Source organism: Monodon monoceros, unplaced genomic scaffold, assembly GCF_005190385.1.
Source record: "Monodon monoceros isolate NGI ecotype Baffin Bay Population unplaced genomic scaffold, NGI_Narwhal_1 Super_Scaffold_16, whole genome shotgun sequence".
Lineage (NCBI taxonomy): Eukaryota > Metazoa > Chordata > Mammalia > Artiodactyla > Monodontidae > Monodon > Monodon monoceros.
The window spans coordinates 75,317,834-75,327,281 of NW_021703772.1; the positions used below are offsets into that span (position 1 = coordinate 75,317,834).

The 9,448-nt window shown below is 34.0% G+C and overlaps 1 pseudogene; it reads left to right on the top strand.

Annotated features, from left to right (window-relative positions):
• Positions 1-6,394: 6,394 nt before the first annotated feature.
• Positions 6,395-7,000, top strand: LOC114896583 (annotated as a pseudogene).
• The last annotated feature ends 2,448 nt before the right edge of the window (positions 7,001-9,448 follow it).

The window sequence follows — 9,448 nt, forward strand, 5'->3', positions numbered from 1 at the left end:
AATTCCCATCCTGAACAAAATAAACTTACTCTTAAAGAGCTCATAATTTTTATTTTTTATTTGTCATTTGTTGCCCTAAATTGCGTCCTTATTTTCTCAAGTAAAGTTGTTCTCAGCAGGGTGTTGGGTATACAGAATTCATCCCCAATATCCCTTGATACAGTCAAACTATGGTATATATTTGTACAACAGAATAATTTGGCATTAGTAAAAAGCACGTGTATATCTATCTGTGTTATGCAACGTTCTCTAGAACTAGATCTTAGAACAGTGCACATTGTATGATTTATTCTATTTTTTAAAAAAAGGATATGCATGTCCACCTATAGATAAACATAGGAATAGAGAGATTATTTTTACATATATGCTAGTACATGCATATTATTTTTCTGGAAAGGTGTAAAAGAAAAAAATTGATGATGAATAACTTTGAAAACAAAAAATAGAGTCTGGAAAATGGAAAGAAGACATATTTGCTTCTCATTTGGTACTGTTGTGTGCTGTTTGACCTTCTTGGCAGACTGTTCATTTTATTTAAAATTAATCACTGAGGGCTTCTCTGGTGGCGCAGTGGTTGGGGGTCCGCCTGCCGATGCAGGGGAGACGGGTTCGTGCCCCGGTCCGGGAAGATCCCACATGCCTCGGAGCGGCTGGGCCCGTGAGCCATGGCCGCTGAGCCTGCGCGTCCGGAGCCTGTGCTCCGCAACGGGAGAGGCCACAACAGTGAGAGGCCCGTGTATCGCAAAAATAGTAATAATAATAATAAAAAATAAATAAATAAAATTAATCACTGAGATTATCTGGCTGGTGAGATTATAGGCTATTTTAATTTTTTTCTGTACTTAAAACATAGTATGAATTAATTAATTAAAAGAAAACATAAGGCAGGAGGCAAAGAGGGAGAAAGGGAGAAAGGATGGAAGGAAAAGAGGAAGGAAGGAAAGAACAAATAGAAGAATGCTTTCAAAGCAAATGTAGCTTGCTTTCCCAATTGGTATGCCCAGCATGAGGAATGGACAGGAATGTGGAGGCAAATGCAGTGTGAAAAAATGTTGTTAAGTAACTAATACCCCTGGCCTATTATTAGAACAGAAGTATTGAGTTAACGTTTATCATTTCTTAGCATCTCATGTCAATGTGCTTAATCTTACAATGATTTCTCCTCAAAATTCTAAATATCTGACAATTCCTTTTTTTACATGAGCTACATCAAGAAGTTTTACAAACCTTTAAATATAGAGTACCAAAGCTTTTGTAATTAAATGTTCAGCATTGGTTAACTGGGCATAAACAACTGTGAATAGTGCAGATTTTTAAAGAACATTTTGCTTGTGAAATCACTGTTCTAGTTTCCAACCAGGTATCCCTTTTAAAAATGAAATTTGACAGTATTTGCTTAAGAAAGTTGAAAAATTACTTTTGCATAAGAAAACATACCAATAAGCTATGATGCCTAGTTTTGATGTGTGTAATTAAAAGATCACCCTCTCCCTAACTTCTAAAAAATTTCACACTTGTCTATAAATTGGTAAGATTTTCTTAGGGCAAGATATATAAAATGCCTTTATTCTGAGTATATATTTTTGATACTTTTAGGAATATATACTAAAAATATAATTAATTATATACTTTAAAAGGAATATGGAAATTTATTGGAGCATTGCTCATAATATTGAATATTTAGAAGTGACCAAAATATCTAACAAAATATGATTAGTTTTAGAAAGTATGCATTGAAAAACTATTCAATCTAATATACACAGAGCTTATAAGTATTGCCAGATAAATCCATAATATATTTCATTTGAAAACAACCACAATACGAAATGCATAATTTCATTTCATTTGCAAGAATTACTTTATTTTTTTCTACATATAAATTGATATATGCATAAAAAATCTGGAAAGATACACATTGGAATGTTAGAATGTTTGCTTCCAATTCGTAGGATTAATGGAGCCTTTTTTCCCCCATATGTGTATTATTTAGCTATTCTACAAAGAACATTTAATATTTGGGTAATAGAAATAAAGTAAAAATAAACTATAAAATACCAAATTAAAATTACAGTACCACATGTCTCTGAATTATGATTTCTTCTACTCCACTCATGCCTGAAGTCTCAATTCAAACATCTTCTCCTCTGAGAAGCTTGCACGGAATTTTGCAGCTTAATTTGATCATACTGCTTTGTCTCCAATCTACTTGTCTTTATTTTTTTAAGGTTACCTATCAAAATGAGAGCCAGTATTTAATAACAAGCCTAATTGTCCACTGAATTCCTTGAAAGCGAACACCATATCCCATTATCTAAGAAAAATCTATAAATTAGCATTTCTTCAGTGTGGTTTAAATCAAAAATATAAGAAAGAGAAGTTTTTAAATATCCATAAACCAGTCAATATGTGCAAACTTTGGTCAATCTATAGGTAATTACACATACAATCTGTCTGTAAATAATTCTACAAGGGAAAAAAAATTCTCCTTATGAATATATGGTACTTGAAAACCATCAGTCATTGGATAACTTCTGGGAATTTTCTCACATTCAAAGTGGCAGGCTAGAAAAGATACAAATGTTTGTTAATGACTAGAGGAATCAAATTTCCTATATAATGGTTCAAAGCAAATTCTTAGTCAACTACATAAGGAAACTCCACACATCTGTTTGAGTTAACCACTATGTAGATCTCGGCTATGCAGAAAGTTTAGGGAATAAAAATTTCTTCCATTGCTCTGCAGATATGGCCGATGCAACTTCTTGCTTCTCAAAACTTCTTTCGGTTCTTTCTGAGCTGCTGTTACGGGCCAAGTTTAAACTTTTTAAAAATACCTTTTGAGGGTGAAATGAGCATTTTCAAATAAGTGTCTGAAACAAATACCTTCATATCATTCAACAAATATTACTCTTTTGCCATTTCTTGTGAACCCCATTTTGCTAATATTACATGTTTTAATATTTAAATAAATATTCCAACCCAAATGAAATGACTGAGTTATTAATGGTTTTACAAAACTCTAGATGTCTGATTGTGTTTTATGATGATTTTTTGGCAGTAACACACCAAGTTAGAAGTTACCATGTTATACCTCTAAACTTTTTCTATAAAACACCACCATTGCCAAATCTTTTCTAAGAATTATAAGTCTTCTTGGGCAAGTTTTCTGCACCTCTAGAGTCTTGCTAAATTTATCAACTTGGCAGAGCAACGTTAATGCCCTGGTCATCTTCTATGTGGAATTTGAAACCATGCTATTCTACACCCCTGGAAAGATTGAGAGGTGGGGGGAACTTTCTGACTCCTCGGCAGCCTTCTCATGTTGCATGATTAGCTGTTTGAGATGCTAGTTTGACCCAACTCTTAGTTTGTGTCTAGAGGGAAAGTCAAAAAGACAAGTGCCTGACGAGTTTAAACCTTCACAGGCTGTCAACAGGAGTCATAAAACCATAAATTATATGTTGTAAGAGCAGATTGTGATATGCAAGAGGTCATTCACACAGGAAGGAGCAGTGAAATTTGGAGCCACTGTAAATTGGGTGCAAGCCTCAACTCTGCCACTACCTCAGTGACCTTAGACTAGCAGGTGCTCTTTTCTGAGCCTAGATTTCATTCTCTGTCATGTTAGCACAATTGACATTAGAGCCATGGCATGACATTTGAAGATGAGAAACCTGGAAAGTCCTTCCAGATTCTCTTGTTCAACCATCTGCTTCCAAAATCCTTTACAGTTTGAACTTTTTTCTTAAGTCCAAACAGTTACGTGATGATGATGATATTCAATGATGACAGCTTTAGCAGGGTTGCTTTTCATAATTTGCTTAAATTTAAAGGTAAATGTGGAACATGGTCACACAGCAGATGCAGAGATAACCTCAGCAGAATTGTCATCGTTGCAGCAGGAGTTTTAGATGGATTTAGGTCTCTATTCTGAGACATCTAACAGTAATTAAGAAATTGTGCCACCTGAAATAATCCTGCAAAATGAATGTGATTTCTTGACCCCCAGAGACCTCTTACAGATTAAGATGTCTGGCCTGTAGTTAACTCCTTTATCATCTTTGTTGTATAGGGATCAGTTTTAAGTCACCACATTTGTCTCTAATTCATTCAGGAAAAATATTTCTCAGGTATGGAGAAAGTATCATCATTTTACAAGTGGATTTAAGAACTGATCCTGTCTTCTTTGTAGCAAAGTATTTTTTTTATAGTGGGTTAAATCTTGAGAATCAGCACTAATTTCATGATTTTTGTAGGATTACCTTTATCTGTGTGTGTGTGTGTATGTGTGTGAGTGTATTTATATTTGCTGCTATGTCCATGTAATGACAAAACGATGTGGTTTGGAAAGAAAAATTACCTAAATGATTAATGGGATCACAGAGGCAAAAGATTATATACATATATGCACAAATATATTCAAATACATATATTCCATATATCTTATTATATGTATATAAAGATATTTAAATATCTTATAACAAGAATTGTTTCTAGTAGACAAACGAGTATGATTCAAAATAAAAGATGAAACAAAGATATGTTAGTAAAAATTTGACATCAAAGAAATCCAAATTGAAACTTTGTATAACATTAATTTTGAAATATTAACCTAATATGATTTCATTATAACCCCAGACTTTTCTGGATAAAGCATTTTTTCCCCTTTCTAGCATTTTTTTCAGTGGCAATAAGGAAGTCTTAAATGTATCATATTTCTTTGTTGAAAAAACTATACTACATTTCAATCCATGTTTGCACATAGCTTTTACTTACCATTCAAGGAGAATTTTATTTTATTCAGTCATTTAGCATTTCTTCTATAATCATTAATTCAAATTTGACTTTCTTTGAAATGAATGTGCATGCTTCCTTATATATAGTTAAGTTTTTGGTGCAATGTGCACAACCCATTTAATAATTTACAAAGTATTTTCAGTTCTTTCATTCACCATTCTAACAGATTGTTGATGGAAATCAATATGGAAGGGAAATTGTATAATCAAGTTTCCTTAAAAGAATGTCATTACTAGTGAAAGACAGGGTGGATGACACAGAGAATTAATCTTAACTATGATATATACATTTCCCAGATATAAGAAGGTTGCTAAGAAGTTAAAATTATGAACTTCAAATTTTTTTCCATATTTGAAATAGACAACCACTAGCAGTCAGGGTAAGAGGACAGGAGAACTCTCAGATCAAGTCATTTTTAAATAGTTTGCATGATTTTCACCTAGTTAGAATATAGAGATTGAAATAACATGAGAAGACTTGTAAGTGATAATCATGGATATAAATGACTAGCTGTTCAGGTAATTCCATTTTTGTTGTTTATAGTTGTACAGTGTAAGAATGCTGCCAAAAACTACAATAAAAAGGCCAAAGAAAAATTAAATTAAAATAGAAAATACTTTTCCCAAAACCTACCAAATTTTATATTTTATGTTTTCACAGATGATTTTTCCATGTCAAAACACATACTATTACTTTCTATCCTGACACAGTTATACTTAATACAATGTGATTTGACTGATTTTACCAAATGTCCATTGTGTTTACTTATGTCAAATATCAATACTTGTGGACTTTGAAATTAGACCTTTTTTGTAAAATAAATTCCTATAAATAGTTAAATATGCTTCAGTATTTTTGTAATTGATTGCCTTGTTTACCACCTAACAGGTGCTAGAATAACTTTGTTTTGATTATTGTAATATTATAATTCAGTTTCACTCTGACAGGTCAATCCTCCTCCAAAATTGCCTCATCTCCAATTGCTAATACATATTTCTCTTCAAAAATGCCCTGGTTATATCCACAGATAAACAAATTTTAGAATCAATTTGTCTATTCTTTTAAAGCATGCTGGATATTTGCATTAGAATCAACGTATTTACTGGCTAATTTATAGTTGAAATGGCATAACTGTAGTCTTGAGTCTTCCCAATCTAGAACAGATATGGCGCTCCACAGAGTCTACTTTTTTTTTCTTAGTAGAATTTTGTATCTTTATTGTTCTTGTATTGTATGGTTTCCATGAATTTATTGGAAATTTTGTCCCTAGGTGGTTTTCTGCATTGCTATTAAGAATATCAACTTTTACATATACTTAGTGGTTTATTGTTGATATATAACAAAGTTACCGATTTCATACATCATCTATAAGCTGGCTACTCTGCTTGACTCGTCTCATTTTTAGCCATTGTCAGATGATTCTTTTTGGTTTTCTAGGAATATAAGCATATTATCTACAAATAATGGTAGTTTGCTTCCTTTTTCCTATTATATCTTTTTGTTAATTTTTTTTCAAATAAATGCGGTTGAGCTGAGGCAACGGCGACGGCGGCTCTGGAGGCCGCAGTCCCGGTCCTGGCTTCCGCCCCAGCCCCACATGGCGACGCTCGCTGAGCTGCTGGTGCTCCGGGCCACCCTCCGGGCCACGGTCTCGGGCTACTTCGTCAGCATTGACGCGCATGCTGAGGAGTGCTTCTTCGAGTGGGTCACCCCGGGCACCAAGATGGGCCTCATCTTCGAGGTGGCCAAGGGCGGTTTCCTGGACATCGACGTGGAGATTGCAGGGCCTGATAATAAATGAATTTATAAAGGAGACCAGGAGTCCAGTGGGAAATACACCTTTGCTGCTCACATGGATGGAACATTTCAGTTTTGTTTTAGCAGTGGGATGTCCACCATGACTCCAAAGATAGTGATGTTCACCATTGATATTGGGGAGGCCCCCAAAGGACAAGACATGGAAACAGAATCTCACCAGAACAAGCTAGAAGAAATGATTAATGAGCTCACAGTGGCGATGACAGCTGTAAAGCATGAACAGGAATACATGGAAGTTCGGGAGAGAATACACAGGGCAATCAATGACAACACAAACAGCAGAGTGGTCCTTTGGTCCTTCTTTGAAGCTCTTGTTCTAGTTGCCATGACATTGGGACAGATCTATTACCTGAAGAGATTTTTTGAAGTCCGGAGGGTTGCTTAAAAAGCCTTTTGCTGATAATCCCAAACTCATAATTCACTGTTTACCAAGTGTCTTGGTCATAATAATGTCATTAATTTCAACATTTTTATTTTCTAAACTGTACATTCACAGCTTCTGTTTCTTTGTGATTAATAGATATTGGGGGAAAACACTTTTTTAGGAAAGTTATAGTGAATATTTGACATTTTGATTGGCATGATTTCATATTTGAATTCTTCCTCCATTATACAGGTCCTTCCAGAACTCAAACACTGTAAGTGGAATACAGATGTATAGTCCTTTTTATATATTCTTTCCTTTTGCTTTCATAATAAAATGCAGCTTGTTCAGGAGAGTACTTTATTGACAGTACTTTACTAAAAATGACTGCATTCTTGGGATCCCTCATCCTGCAGTTCAAGTCATTAAAGATTCATTTTGTTGAGTCCTTATCAGAAACAACCATCTGAATCTTGACATTTTCTATCCAGCCTAATGGCAGAGCTCTGTGACTAGAGGATGCTACCTGGTTGGTACTTTTATACTTTGTCTATCTTGTTTTTGCTTTAAAGATAAGACTTAAACCAACAACCTTTTTCCCCTTTAAAGTTTTACTTTGAACCTTAGAACTCAGTCACCTCCACTTAAAATTGTTGACACAAGCAGCTAAGAACCGTTTTTTGGTTCCTGCCTAACCTTGTAAGAAGTCTCTATTAAAGCCAATTCTCTGGGTGTTGCAGTGAACAGTAGTTCTTTTTCTTTCTATGCTGGCACATCCACTTTCTCTACTCTTGGCACGTGGGAGGTATGCATTCACATAACTGGAAAAATCTGGATTTCTGATGCCAAAGGGTTAAAAGCCTCTTGGGTTTCTTTGCAGTGATATACAGCCATTATTTTATTTTTGATCAGTGGCATTTTGGCCACTGTTTAATTAGCTCACTGAACATTACTGTCAGTACTAGTGTGTTTGTTTTTGTTTTTCCTGGGTCTTTCTTTTGGTGTGGGGATGATCCAGGATTACATTGTGACTGATGTATATTACTTACTTGTACATTTTTTTATTTTGGATCTTTGCAAGGGGAAAACTACTAGTAAAGAGTTTTATATAATTAAGTTAAATTTGTTACAGGTTTTCATGTTCAGGATAAACAATTTTTCAACCTTGGGTGAAAATACTTGCAACAGTTTAAGGTGACTGTGTTTTACCTTAGAACAACTGTTGCATGCCAACTTGTGTGCATGTGTGTGTGAAAACACTTCAAAATTGATTTAAAAGATGTAAATTTAAAACTGGTTGTGTATCTAATCTGCCCCAGGTTTAGTAAGTAAGCAATTCTTTTTAAAAACAAAAACAAACAAATGCGGTTAACATCAGTTTAAAATGAGGTTTAAAAATAGTTCCATGAAAGAGCCCCCTTGACTTCTTATGACATGACAATCTATGCAAAAGTTCACTGTCAAGCATGAGATTGGCTGTTAGTTTGAGATAAATACATTTGTTGTATTAAGTAACATTCTATCTCAAAAATTTTATCAGGAATGAATGTTGAATCTTACAATATGTTTTCAGCAACTATTGAGGTAATATCATTATTTGTATTTAATTATGAATTTTACTAATTGCTTTCCTAAAAATACCAATCCACAAGTATTGATATTTGACATGAGTAGACACAATGGACATTTGGCAAAATTAGTCAGATTACATTGTATTAAGTATAACGTTAACAAGGAATAAACGTTAACTCCTCCTTCATAGTAAATAATCTTAAACTTCATTTCACATTTTCTGAGATGTTCAGTGGATTCCCTGGAATTTCTATGAAGTCTCAGGTGCTAATGTTACTTGTAGTCAACCTTGGTACTCATTTCCAACTTTTGAGGAATTATTTTCCTTAACATCTCTCTGTTTGCTTATTTGTTTGCTTTTATATCTAATTCCATAATGACCCAAACATGAAACTCTTAACATTTTGTTTCATAATTCAATTCTTTCTTTTATATTTTTAGGAATCCCCTTTCTTCCTGCTGCAGGACTAATTATTTGGATTTAGTTTTTCTTTTTTTGGGTTTTGATATTAAATGTTTGTGTTACATGACTGCGGTGTTCTATAGCTGTAAAAATACTGTTAAAACATTCCATGAAGCTTTTCCTTGGTCAGGGGACTTGGTTTTCCCTTCAAGCCATCACTATCCTAATAATTGTCAAAGTCATGGATAGGGCTAGAAGTGAGCTCAGGTTAACTTCAATTTATATAAAAGTTCAATTTCTATTGTTCCCAATACTGAATATGAGGTACTGCTCTAACTCTGTACTCTTTCTCGTAATAATTACTTTTCATCTAAATTACTCTTATTTTCATTGATACTTTGTTGTTGTTCCATAGACTTTTATCTGTTATTCTTCTATCTATAATACTCTTCCACAAAATATCGGTGTGGCTAACTTCTCATTATTCAAGTTTC